Source organism: Coregonus lavaretus (genome assembly GCF_964263955.1).
Source record: "Coregonus lavaretus genome assembly, chromosome: 18".
In the NCBI taxonomy this organism is placed as follows: Eukaryota; Metazoa; Chordata; class Actinopteri; order Salmoniformes; family Salmonidae; genus Coregonus; species Coregonus lavaretus.
Window position 1 is genome coordinate 41388034 of NC_140005.1, and position 14813 is coordinate 41402846.

The following is a 14813-nucleotide window of genomic DNA, read 5'->3' on the forward strand; positions in this document are numbered from 1 at the left end:
GTGGGAGCCCCCCATTCATAAATCAACTCAACAACTCTCTGCTGGTGCCAGTGTGTGTGTGTGTATGTGTGTGTTTGTTTGTGTGTTCCCTACACACATACAATCACACGCACCCTGTAGCCAAACCCACAGACCAGCAGTGGAGTCACACTGTGACACACTAGGTTATTATGCTTCTCTAAATGCCACACATTATCCAACACACACACACACACACACACACACACACACACACACACACACACACACACACACACACACACACACACACACACACACACACACACACACACACACAACTTCATACACACACAAAGACACATACTGTATGTCTCACTCATCCATCAGAAACGTTAAGGGAACATTAACGTAAACAAATAGGCTACTGTTTATACTTACATATCCATGATACAGATTATTAATCCATTCCATTGAAACTGTTTTTAAATGTAATGTTCTCCTCTCTTCATCTGCCCTCTCCTTTTCCCTCCTCTCCTCTGGTTTTGAGCCGTAGTAAGTGCGGCACCAGCGAGACCACTATCCAAAGCCCAGAGACCCAGCAGGAGAAACAGAGGAAGTGGAGAGTAGAGAGAATCCCTCCTTCAATGAAAAGTAAGCTCCTCTGTCACTCCTACAACAGATGAGTATTTTCTGAGCAAGACCAGCAGCAGTTCAAAGTCACAGAGAGATACAGGTTTTCAGAGGTTTTCCAATCACACAGTTTTCTACGAATGATTTTTCAAAGTTTTCCAGGTCCGTCTCCAGGTAGACAGGGGTCGAGCCCTGGACGCTGGAATGTGACACGCGAGCAGCTCACCCCACGGACACTCACACACACACTCACAAACACACAGCCCTCACTTACATACACACACACACTCTCTTGCCCCACACTCTTCTTCCTAAAAACCCCTCACACTCTCATCTCCCACACTCAGTAAGACCCTCACTCTTTGCCATACATTCTCCCTCCTACCACTCAACCTGACTACACTGAACAGAGAGAGAGCAACACCGTGGCACAAAGAAAGACAGAGAGAAACAGAGAGAGAGAAGCCAGGGGAAAGGTGGAGAGAGAGAGAGAGAGAGAGAGAGAGAGAGAGAGAGAGAGAGAGAGAGAGCGAGAGAGAGAGAGAGGGAGGAGTGAGTATGACATGGGACTTTCATTCAGCTTTGACTGGGAATTTGCCTGCTGACTTCTCCAGAGAACATTCCCTGGGGACATCAGACGATATATCACACACACAAACACACACTAATCTAGTAGACAAAATAGTTATTCCAGATGTCTTGTCCATGTCTGCTTAAAACCCTGAGTTATCTGTTGTTGTCACCTGATCCAGTGGGCCGAACACCCGACCACACAAACCTGGGAGCAGACCTACTTTGACCTCTAACCCTTGTGACCCTTGTTAATATGCTGTGAAGAACTCTCATACTGAGATACTTGTGTGTGTGTGTTTGAGAGCTGCAACAATGATCAAAGAATCTGAAAGAACCTGAAAGAATCTGAAAGAATCTGAAAGAATCTGAAAGAATCTGAAAGAATCTGAAAGAATCTGAAAGAATCTGAAAGAGCAAGTATGAAAAATGTATGCACTCACTAATTGTCGCTCTGGATAAGAACGTCTGCTAAATGACTAAAATGTAAATGTAAAATGTCAATTGGATCACTAAAAAAATAAGGTACATGACATCTGTCTTTCGCTTTGTTGAATGAAAAGGTTGTTGACTGCATCATTTATTCTACCAGACATTAGTAATGCACAACTTACAAATACAACCTTTTCCCTAGGGAACAACAATATACACAACTTTGACCAATAACGCACCATCGCTCACAACTCTCACACAACCACCATACAACCTCCACACAACCCCCTTTCACCTACCTATTGACCTGCCAACAGGGCAGCCATTCAGTCCTCTGTGTGAGAACAGCTATTGTGTGCCTCTATGACTGTCCTCTCTCTTTCTCTGTGTGTGTGTTTATATATTTCTTAATTCCATTCTTTTACTTTGAGATTTGTGTGTAATGTTGTGAATTGTTAGATACTACTGCACTGTTGGAGCTAGGAACACAAGCATTTCACTACACCCGCAATAACATCTGCTAAATATGTGTACATAAATTACATGTTCATAACATATTAATGGACACATACAGTGAAAGAGCAGCAGTGACATTTTCTTTAATGAATAGATTAGGAGAGGGACTCACAGAAAAAGAGAGCGAGAGAAAGAGCCAGAGAGAGATATCTGGATAGAGAGACTAGAGGAGAGGAAGAGGCAGATTGGGCCTCTGCTCCAGATGACTCGGTCATGTGAATGATTCGATTAGCACTGTGCATGAGCATGACTTATGTAACACACACACAAACGTCTCAAAAAATTATGACATGCAGAGAGAGGCCACGTCGGGGAAAATACACGCACACACCCACACAGACAATTGTACACACACACACACGTACGTCAGGAAAAATACACCTCCCTTTATCTCCAGCACATACAGTATACTGTATTAAAAAAATTACATTAACATGTCGCAATGGCAGTTGGTTGCACGACTCAATACTGTCTGAGCCCACTGAGCTAAAAGCTTGGCATCAGCTAACATCTGTCACGCCCTGGCTCTGGGGACTCTTAAATGTTGAGCCAGGGTGTGGATTTTCTATGTTGAGTTTTCTATGTTTTTGTTCTAGATCGTGTTGATCTATGTTGGCCAGGGTGGTTCCCAATCAGAGACAGCTGTAGCTCGTTGTCTCTGATTGGGGACCATACTTAGGCAGCCTGTTGGCACCAGTTAGGTTGTGGGATCTTGTTCCGTTAAGGTTTGTTTTGGTAACCTAGGACTTCACGTATCGTTTGTTTGTTGTTTTGGTTTGTGTGTTCAGTACAAATAAAATGTACGCTTATCACGCTGCGCCTTGGTTCCACGAGTCATCTAATAACGATCGTGACAGAAGATCCCACCGTAAGAGGACCAAGCAGTGTGTCCAGGAACAGACAGCCTGGACTTGGGAGGAGATATTCGCGGGGAAAGGGCCATGGGCAAAGGTAAATGCCCAGGCAGGAGAGGAGAAACGGCGCCAACCGTGCCGACGACGGACACGCGAGAAGCAACCCCAATAATTTTTTTGGGGGGGGCACACTGCGTGGACGACGGGGCAGCAGGTGGCAGCTACAGGGCGAATCTGCGGACTAGGAGAGGAGGCCACCAGGTTACGGGGGCTATTGGTCATGAGGGAGCAGGAGTTAATGGGTCAGAGGGAGGAGCTACTGGAGGCGATAAGGGAGAAGGAGAGTGTAGAGGCACGGCGAGAGGAACTGGTTAGGCAGCAGAGGGAGCGGAGGTTTATAAGGAAACCCAGTCCCGCTCCTCGCACCAAGCAAGTGGTGTGTGTCACCAGTCCGGTCCGGCCCGTTCCTGATCCCCGCACTAAGCCAGTGGTGCGTGTTCCCAGTACGGCCCGACCCATTCCTGCTTCCCGCACAAGGCCAGTGGTGTGTGTTCCCAGTACGGTCCGGCCTGTTCCTTCTCCCCGCACCAAGCCAGTGGTGCGCGTCGCCAGCCCGGTCCGGCCTGTTCCTGCCCCTCGCACCAAGCCAGTGGTGCGCGTCGCCAGCCCGGTCCGGCCTGTTCCTGCCCCTCGCACCAAGCCAGTGGTGCGCGTCGCCAGCCCGGTCCGGCCTGTTCCCTTCCCTCGCACCAAGCCAGTGGTGCGCGTCACCAGCCCGGTCCGGCCCGTTCCTGCTCCCCGCACCAAGCCAGTGGTGCGCGTCGTCAGCCCGGTCCAGCCCGTTCCTGCTCTCCGCACCAAGCCAGTGGTGCGCGTCGCCAGCCCGGTCCGACCCGTTCCTGCTCCCCGCACCAAGCCAATGGTGCGCGTCGCCAGCCCGGTCCGGCCCGTTCCTGCTCCCCGCACCAAGCCAGTGGTGCGCGTTGCCAGCCCGGTCCGGCCCGTTCCTGCTCCCCGCACCAAGCCAGTGGTGCGCGTCGCCAGCCCGGTCCGGCCCGTTCCTGCTCCCCGCACCAAGCCAGTGGTGCGCGTCGTCAGCCCGGTCCGGCCCGTTCCTGCTCCCCGCACCAAGCCAGTGGTGCATGTGTCCAGTCCAGCACGGTCCGTGCCTGTTCCACCGGTGCCTGGTCCGGCACCGGTCAGCTGCTCCACTCCGGAGTCAGAGCAATCCGCTCCACCGGGGTCCGGTCCAACTCCAGTCAGCGGATCCACTCCGGAGCCAGAGCAATCCGTTCCACCGGTGTCCAGTCCAGCTCCGGCCAGCGGCTCCAGTCCGGAGCCGGTAAGGTTTGATCCACCGTCGTCGGGTCCAGCTCCAGTCAGCGGGGCCAGACCAGACCAGGGGCGCAACGGGGAGGTGGAGAAAAGGTGGTGGTCACGCCCGGAGCCGGATCCGCCTCCGAGGCGGAATGCCCACCCGGCCCCTACCCTGTTGTGTTTGTGTGGCGGGGTCGCAGTCCGCGCCTTTGGAGGGGGTACTGTCACGCCCTGGCTCTGGGGACTCTTAAATGTTGAGCCAGGGTGTGGATTTTCTATGTTGAGTTTTCTATGTTTTTGTTCTAGATCGTGTTGATCTATGTTGGCCAGGGTGGTTCCCAAACAGAGACAGCTGTAGCTCGTTGTCTCTGATTGGGGACCATACTTAGGCAGCCTGTTGGCACCAGTTAGGTTGTGGGATCTTGTTCCGTTAAGGTTTGTTTTGGTAACCTAGGACTTCACGTATCGTTTGTTTGTTGTTTTGGTTTGTGTGTTCAGTACAAATAAAATGTACGCTTATCACGCTGCGCCTTGGTTCCACGAGTCATCTAATAGCGATCGTGACAACATCAGTCTTCAAGATACAGGCAAGGGTAGCTCTGCTCATTAGGGCATTGACAGATGTGTTAGTGCAGGGGTGGAGCAAACCCTGTAGCTCCCCAGAAGGAGGGTAGGCCACCCCTGCCTTAGAGTTACAGTGAGAAGCTTCACATTAATTAGTCACATTAGAGTTATATAGATACAGTATCCTGCACAAAGGAGTTGGAGTGCTCTCAAAAGTAAACACTTCTCTGATAAGTGGGTCATGGAGTACACTTGAGAGTTGTCACTATGCAGACGTAGTGGCGTACAGGACACTTCAGAGTCGTTAGTGCACACTGCTGCCCCTCATTTACCCATAACCCTCTGTGCCTTAATCTCATTGGAGGATCATTACGTAACCTTTCAGCCACTGTCTCACGGTGATGAACAAATGTCCTCCACTAACCCTAAGAAATAATCTGCCTCCAGGTTACAAAGATCTTTGTTTCTGTGAGTTGTGTTGACAATGCTTGCTCGCCATACATTTAATGTTGTTCTCCATGTTATATACACCTCTCCTCTCCTCCTCTATCCAACCATGCAGGCAGATACAAGCACAAATCCTATCTGAGGAATTCAGGAGTTGTCTCAACATTGTGTGTGTGTGTGTGTGTGTGTGTTCCTGTTAGTCTCTCTGCTTGGGTTTGTGTTGGCCAGTGAACAGACAGAGATTGGTTAACAAACACACTGTATCACACAGCCTGTCATCCACTGGCTCCTCTCTAGTGTTACACTGTCATATTGGCTTTACTGAGGGTTTGACCTCAGGGCCAGGCTAGGGATGATACACGTGTTTGTGTGTATGTGTGTGTGTGTATATGTGTGTGTGTGTGTGTGTGTGTGTGTGTGTGTGTCATATTGGCTTTAGTGTGGGTTTAACCTCGGGGCCAGACAGGATTCATTCAGGCTACATCAGAGTTAAGCTCAGTTGAACTGACAGTGCACTCAGATACAGATTTCCTTCATTTGTTCTCATGAGTAAATTCATTTACACAGCTTCAGCTCTAAAACACTCAGGATGTGTGTGTGTGTGTGTGTGTGTGCCGTGTGTGTGCATGCACATACAGTGAGGTCCATTTGGACAGTGACTAATGTTTTGTTGTTTTGGCTCTGTACTTGAAATGATACAATGACTATGAGGTTAAAGTGCAGACTGTCAGCTTTAATTTGAGGGTATTTTCATCCATATCGGGTGAACCGTTTAGAAATTACAGCACCTTTTGTACATAGTCGCCCCATTTTAGGGAACCAAAAGTATTTGGACAAATTAACTTATTTGTATTAAAGGAGAATGTAGCTTTTTTACAACAAAATCTCTATTTTGGATATAAATGGCATGTTATAGAAGGGTCCAGACACTTTATTGCAATTTCACTTGTTTTTAAGAAACCCCAACCCCAACCAGCGATTCACTTCCTCATCCTCATTGTGCATTACGGGGGCTCATGAACAAATGCTCCAAAAACTCCCAAATACGTCCTTTTAGAAGCTCTCAGTACAGTGATGTTTTTGGAGCATTTGTTCAAAAAAAATTCAGAGCCTCATACTGCACAACAAGTAGGAGGAAGTGAATTGCTGGTTGGGGTAAGTGCACTTAATTATCCTTTAAAGTAGTCAAAGGTGTAGTATTTGGTCCCATATTCCTAGCACACAATGACTACATCAAGCTTGTGACTCTACAAACTTGTTGGATGCATTTGCAGTTTGTTTTGATTATGTTTCAGATAATTCTGTGTCCATCAGAAATGAATGGTAAATAATGTATATGCATCCTGTTTCCATTGATCATCCTTGAGATGTTTCTACAAGTCCACCTGTGGTAAATTCAATTGATTGGGCATGATTTGGAAAGGCACACACCTGTCTATATAAGGTGCCACAGTTAACAGTGCATGTCAGAGCAAAAACCAAGGCATGGAGGTCGAAGGAATTGTCCGTAGAGCTCCGAGGCAGGATTGTGTCAAGGCACAGATCTGGGAAATGGTACCAAAACATTTCTGCAGCATTGAATGTCCCCAAGAATACAGTGGCCTCCATCATTCTTAAATGGAAGAAGTTTGGAACCACCAAGACTCTTCCTAGAGCTGGCCGCCCGGCCAAACTGAGCAATCGGGGGAGAAAGGCCTTGGTCAGGGAGGTGACCAAAAACCCGATGGTCACTCTGACAGAGCTCCAGAGTTCCTCTGTGGGTGGAGATGGGAGAACCTTCCAGAAGGACAACCATCTCTGTAGCACTCCAGCAATCAGGCCTTTTTAGTAGAGTGGCCAGACGGAAGCCACTCCTCAGTAAAAGGCACATGACAGCCCGCTTGGAGTTTGCCAAAAGGCACTTAAAGGACTCTCAGTCCATGAGAAACAAGAGTCTCAACGTCAACAGTGAAGAGGCGACTCCGGGATGCTGACCTTCTAGGCAGAGTTGCAAAGAAAAAGCCATATCTCAGACTGCCCATCTTAATCTTTTCTTTTTATTGGCCAGTCTGAGATATGGCTTTTTCTTTGCAACTCTGCCTAGAAGGTCAGCATCCCGGAGTCGCCTCTTCACTGTTGATGTTGAGACTGGTGTTTTGCGCGTACTATTTAATGAAGCTGCCAGTTGAGGACCTGTGAGGCGCCTGTTTCTCAAACTAGACACTCTAATGTATTTGTCCTCTTGCTCAGTTGTGCACCGGGGCCTCCCACTCCTCTTTCTATTCTGGTTAGAGACAGTTTGCGCTGTTCTGTGAAGGGAGTAGTACACAGCGTTGTACGTGATCTTCAGTTTCTTGGCAATTTCTCGCATGGAATAGCCTTCATTAGCAAACACAACGTGCCATTGGAACACAGGACTGATGGTTGCTGATAATGGGCCTCTGTACGCCTATGTAGATATTCCATTAAAAAACAGCCGTTTCCAGCTACAATAGCCATTTACAACATTAACAATGTCTACACTGTATTTCTGATCAATTTGATGTTATTTTAATGGACAAAAAAATTGCTTTTCCTTCGAAAACAAGGACATTTCTAAGTGACCCCAAACTTTTGAACGGTAGTGTATGTGAATTTGTCCAAATACATTTGATTCTCTAAAATGGGGGGACTATGTACAAAAAGTGCTGTAATATCTAAACGGTTCATCTGATATGGGATGCAAATACCCTCAAATTAAATCATCTGACAGTCTGCACTTGAACCTAATATTCATTGTATCATTTCAAATCCAAAGTGATGGAGTACAGAGCGAAAACAACAGAAAATGTATCACTGTCCAAATACTTTTGGACCTCACTGTGTGTGTGTGTGTGTGTGTGTGTGTGTGTGTGCGAGTGTGTAGCTAGGTTAATAATGTTATCGCCAGAGGGGGTTGGAGAGTAATTGGAGCATTTGAACAGAAGGTCTGAGATGAGATCAACACAGACAGTTTCTTTTTTAAATTGCCCTTCTCCTTGAGGTATAAAGCTGAAATGCATATGGGTCTTTCTATAAACTAGTGTACCAGTGAGGATTTCCTACGCTGGACAACTTGTTACAGCTGTTGATAAGTCGTTGATAATAATCTGCCAATATTGTTCATGTCATTACATTAAGATATAAGGGGGGAACATAGCTATCTATATTCAATAGAAATTATTTAAAACCTGTTTAACCCTTTCTCATGGTTGGTGTCTTGCAGTGGTGTGTATTTGTTGATGCCAAGGGAAGCCAGGCCCAAAATTTGGCCAATAATAAAAACGATTTAAAAAAGTAGGTTTAGTCTCTCTGTGTTTTCATAATTTTCCATCAATTTGCAAGTGTTGATGTTGTGTTGATGTCCGCAGTAGCTAGCTTGCTAAATCGGCCCTTGGAGTTGGAATTGTAGTTTTGACTTAATTCTCTGTACAGGCCAATGATTATGATGACAATTTGGATATAACCATAAATTGATTATATTGTGCCACTGGCTTGAGATGATTGAAGTTCAATATGTAGCCTAGATGTAGCCTAGCAGGCTCACGTTAACTAGCTAGCTAACTTAGCTGGTTCATTATTGCCCATGTGAGGAAGTTAGAATAGCAAGCATTTTAGCTAGGTAGCCTATGAATTTATGTTTGTTTTTAGTGTATTAAACTAAGCATATATAGCCTTGTTGATTTATTTGATGATGTTTAAGTTGAAATGGTGCTGGAATAGCGGAGGCGCAGTGCTCCTCTTGTTTTTGTGCTGACTTGCAGTAACTCTGTGGTTCTAAATCAGTAGTTATTTAGTAAACTGTCGAAAACATTAACTTGCTTGACAATGCTGCAGGTCATAGAACTATTGAACGAATGGGTTATTATCACAACATAAGCTGTAATATGGCTTTTTTACTGGCTTGGCTTCCCCAGTGATTTTACCCACGCACCACAGCTGGTGTGTTGACAGATTTGTCCAAAATCATGTGACATTACTTTTCTGTCCTTTAATTTATGTCAATGTAAGTTGTCATTATATTATATACAGTATTAAGTATTAATCAGTTAAATTAGACATTGAACTTGAACCCTATACGAATCCTGGATCTAGCTGTCAGACAGTTTTTTTGTATAGAGATCTCAGAAATGCAGTGTAGTTACTTAACATTTCATGTCTCCTTATGTTAGGAGGTGAAAATGGTTTTCATGGGCATACAAATCCCCAAAAATGTATGCGATTGCAAAATCGAATGCTTCTAACCGAAAGAGTCACCTCACCTTGATACTTAAAATCTAAATCGATACTGTCATTAATGTAGTCCTTCAATAATTATGCATAATACTTATTGGATGCTCATTTGGTGTTGAGCTGTATAATTACGTCATGATATTTTCACACATCATCATCTGATCCAGGAAGAAATGTTCTGAATGACAGTCAAATGAGGTCCAGCTATTGTGACAACTGCCCAAGTGCTGGAAAGGTGTTCATGGAACTGGCGAGTTCAGGCCTCGTTCCGAGGATGATTCTGGCCCAGTGGGAGTGAGATTGGTGGAGAAAGTGAATCATTGCAGTCTGGCTGAAGAGTGGAGGACAGTGATAAAGGGAAATGGAACAAAAGTGAGTATAGGTTTTTGGTTGGAGAAGTTGTTCACTAACAATTATGCTTTTTTGGGAGATCCGTTTGAAGTATCAAGTATGCTAAGGGATGCATTGGGAAATGTGGAGTCGGTCAGAGTGACCAGAAGTGGTTTTGTTTTGATTTCTTGTGTGTCGAAAGAGCAGAAGGAAAAGGCATTAAGGATCGACAAACTATCGACGTATGAAGTGGAGAGTTTTGATTTTTGTTGCAGAGCACTGTTAAAAGGTGTCATCTCTTGCATCGCGTTGGATGTGGAGGCCTCGTGGTTTACGAGGAGCATACCAGGAGTAGTTGGAGCACGCCCGCTGAACCGTGTTGTGGACTACAGGAAAAGGAGGGCCGAACACGCCCCCATTCACATCAACAGGGCTGTAGTGGAGCAGGTTGAGAGTTTCAAGTTCCTTGGTGTCCACATCACCAACAAACTATCATGGTCCAAACACACCAAGACAGTCGTGAAGAGGGCACGACAACAGCTTTTCCCCCTCAGGAGACTGAAAATATTTGGCATGAGTCCCCAGATCCTCAAAAGGTTCTACAGCTGCACCATTGAGAGCATCCTGACCGGTTGCACCACCTCCTGGTATGGCAATTGCTCGGCATCCAACCATAAGGCGCTACAGAGGGTAATGCGTACGGCCCAGTACATCACTGGGGCCAAGCTTCCTGCCATCCAGGACCTATACAGTATACTAGGTGGTGTCAGAGGAAGGCCCTAAAAATTGTCAAAGACTCCAGTCACCCAAGTCATAGACTGTTCCCTGAGTGCCCAGTTAGGGTAAAGGAGTATGAAGTGGCAAGGGTCAGGGCTATACAGCAGGTCTCCCACACCGAGGCATGTGAAATAGTTGAAGGAGCGAGGGGAGCTGAAGATATGGCAGTGGATGCTCCGCAGACTGTGGAGATTCAGAGTGTTGTTCAACAGTTTAGGGAAACTGATATGCTGATTGTGAAGAAGGTGGATTTTATGGTGTTTATCGCGCATGTGATTAATTGTACTACAAAAACTAACAAAAAGTCAAAGAAACTGAACATAGTAGTATCTGCAGCTGAAAGGTTTTTACTGAAACATTGCAAAGAATACTGTCCGAAGATGCTCTTCCTTCTCAGGCCCCAGAGCCTGTAGGGATGGGCGGTGGCAGTTGAATTTGAATAAAGGAGTAAATTGAGTTTTGTTTTGTTTATTTTGTTTGTTTAGTATATTTTGTTAATTATTTGGGCTGACATACAGCCAAAACAGTAGGTGGCGGCATGCCCCTACAGCATTTGTTTGCGGACCACAATAATATCGAAGAAGAAGACCCGTACAGTAGGTGGCGGCAATACACCAATAGAAGAAGAAGAAGAAGAAGAAGGTGTTCATGAAGAATTTCCAGAATATTTTGGTGTCTCATTCATTATGGGGGGAGGGGTGGTCAAAAATAGGGAAGGATTGTCAAACTGTTTTATTTTTTGCTTTAGGGAGGGTTGTGTAGTTTTTTGTGAGGCGCAGGAGAGGGTAGTGCGTTTTTACCATGGTTTACATTTGCTCTTCTGCTGGTATTTTCCCTATAAACAATGGCTTGACTTTTGATATTACCCTAATAAAGTTTACTGGAAGAAATAGAGACATGCACACTATTGAAAAAAGGAAAAGATCCAAAACTGAGGCTTGAATGCAAAATAAAGATGTCATTACATGCTACAATAGGCCATCCAGGAGGATTTGATCTCTATTGATTTGTGAATCTTAGGAAGGCAGTACATAAGAGGGACTGAAGGAAAGTATTTTGTAAGGTACTTAAATTCAGATAGGGAGATATGGCCCTCTGCCAATGCGTTATGGAGAAAATTGTCAAATGTATCCTTAAAAATGGTGGTAGGGTTGCTTTCCAAGTTGGTGAAACAAGTCTCATTAGAGAGTTGGGACATGATTTCAAAGTCATAATTGTCTTTATTTAACAATACTAAGCCGCCTCTGTCAGCTGGTTTCTAAACCACATTCCTGTTGCTGCTCAGTGACGGTAATGTATCACGTTCAACTTTACCAATGTCTATATGTTTAGAAGACTGCAGGATTAAGTCAATATCTCTATCCACCAGATTACAAAATGGATTAATAGCGGTATTGTTGACTGGTGGTCAAAAGTTACTTTTGACTCTTAGAGTGGTTTGTTGTGAGGATTCGGCAAGGGGATTATACACCTGCACATTGTCATTGTTGTAGAAATATTTCAGCTTGATTGATCTATTGAACATCTCAACTTTTAGCTTTGTTAAGAAGGCGTTGCTCGGACGGTGTCAGGTTGTTGTCAAACAGATTGAAGATTAGGTTCTGGTCCTGCAGCTCGGGTGGTGCTGACGTCTTTCTCCCCATTCCATGCCGACACCTCCGCGTCCTCTTTGTCTGGTATTGTAGCGGTACTGTTGGGGTCTTGATCGCACTCCGGGGCTGTGTCGCTCTCCTTCCCGTTGAAAATCCTGGTCCTGGCTTTATTGAGGACCGCACACCACTTGGTGCAGAATTCCTAATCTTTGCGACCCAGAGTAGGTACTTTCTGAATATGGAGGCCTCTTGGGATCCTCTTAGACCTTACTGTACATACTCACGCAGTCTCATGCCATTTAGTTTTAACCTGTTTTCCTTGAGGTACAGATATTTCAGTTCGGGAGACAGGTCGTCAGCTGAGAGAGCCGGCATATGGAGATGGCCTGTGTCAGGAAAAATGATGTTTTCAATGTACGCATCGGTGTAAATCCATGTGTGTGCTTGGCATCATTTAAGCAAAGTAATATAGTTTAGAAGCGTTTGTGAAAGTTTGGTATGGTGTGGCTATTATTAAAATTTTGCTACTGCAGGCCTATGAGATTAAGGCAGCGCGCCCCAGCACTCCAACTGACTCCGACAATTGTACTTGAGGTGAGGAAGACTGTTTCTGGCCTACCAGAGTTACTCCTATAATCTAACAATATAATGCTTATCTTTATACAAAATATTTCGATAGAAAATTTACGAATTACCCTCCTTCTGTACGTCTATATTTGTATAGCAGACGCAGTAGCCATCTCACATAAAGAAATGCATGTCGGTGTCGTTGCATGCTACCTGCATATCTCTATCGCTCTGGGGTTATGCCTAAGCTTCCCTTTCTTTATACTGTAAACTGTACAGGGCTCTGTAGCATCAAACAGATGTTAGACATTCAGATATGTTCAAATAATGTTTATTTGGAGTGTACAATATTTAATGCAAACTCAAAAAGAGAACTGGGTATTCAACAAGAATGTTATATGTTAAAAGTAACATACACTACAGTGCATTCGGAAAGTATTCAGAACCCTTCCCTTTTTCCATATTTTGTTACGTTGCAGCCTTATTCTAAAATTGATTAAATTATCTACACACAATACCCCATAATGACAAAGCGAAAACAGGTTTGTAATTTTTTTTTACACATTTAGTACAAATAAAAAACGGAAATACCTTATTTACATAAGTATTCAGACCCTTTGATATGAGATTCGAAATTGAGCTCAAGTGCATCCTGTTTCCATTGATCATCCTTGAGATGTTTCTACAGCTTGATTGGAGTCCACCTGTGGTAAATTCAATTGACTGGACATGATTTAAGTCACATACAGTGGGGGGGGAAAGTATTTAGTCAGCCACCAATTGTGCAAGTTCTCCCACTTAAAAAGATGAGAGAGGCCTGTAATTTTCATCATAGGTACACGTCAACTATGACAGACAAATTGAGAAAATTTTTTTCCAGAAAATCACATTGTAGGATTTTTAATGAATTTATTTACAAATTATGGTGGAAAATAAGTATTTGGTCACCTACAAACAAGCAAGATTTCTGGCTCTCACAGACCTGTAACTTCTTCTTTAAGAGGCTCCTCTGTCCTCCACTCATTACCTGTATTAATGGCACCTGTTTGAACTTGTTATCAGTATAAAAGACACCTGTCCACAACCTCAAACAGTCACACTCCAAACTCCACTATGGCCAAGACCAAAGAGCTGTCAAAGGACACCAGAAACAAAATTGTAGACCTACACCAGGCTGGGAAGACTGAATCTGCAATAGGTAAGCAGCTTGGTTTGAAGAAATCAACTGTGGGAGCAATTATTAGGAAATGGAAGACATACAAGACCACTGATAATCTCCCTCGATCTGGGGCTCCACGCAAGATCTCACCCCGTGGGGTCAAAATGATCACAAGAACGGTGAGCAAAAATCCCAGAATCACACAGTGAATGATCTGCAGAGAGCTGGGAACAAAGTAACAAAGCCTCCCATCAGTAACACACTACGCCGCCAGGGACTCAAATCCTGCAGTGCCAGACGTGTCCCCCTGCTTAAGCCAGTACATGTCCAGGCCCGTCTGAAGTTTGCTAGAGAAATACCAGCAACAGTGTGTGAAAACCTTGTGAAGACTTACAGAAAACGTTTGACCTGTGTCATTGCCAACAAAGGGTATATAACAAAGTATTGAGAAACTTTTGTTATTGACCAAATACTTATTTTCCACCATAATTTGCAAATAAATTCATAAAAAATCCTACAATGTGATTTTCTGGATTTTTTTCCCCTCATTTTGTCTGTCATAGTTGAAGTGTACCTATGATGAAAATTACAGGCCTCTCTCATCTTTTTAAGTGGGAGAACTTGCACAATTGGTGGCTGACTAAATAAAAAAATTTCCCACAGTTGACAGTGCATGTCAGATCAAAAACCAAGCTAACAGTTCGAAGGAATTGTCCGTAGAACTCAGAGACAGGATTGTGTCGAAGCACAGATCTGGGGAAGGGTACCAAAACATTTCTGCAGTATTGAAGGTCCCCAAGAACACAGTGGCCTCCATCATTCTTAAATGGAGGAAGTTTGGAACCACCAAGACTCTTCCTAGAGCTG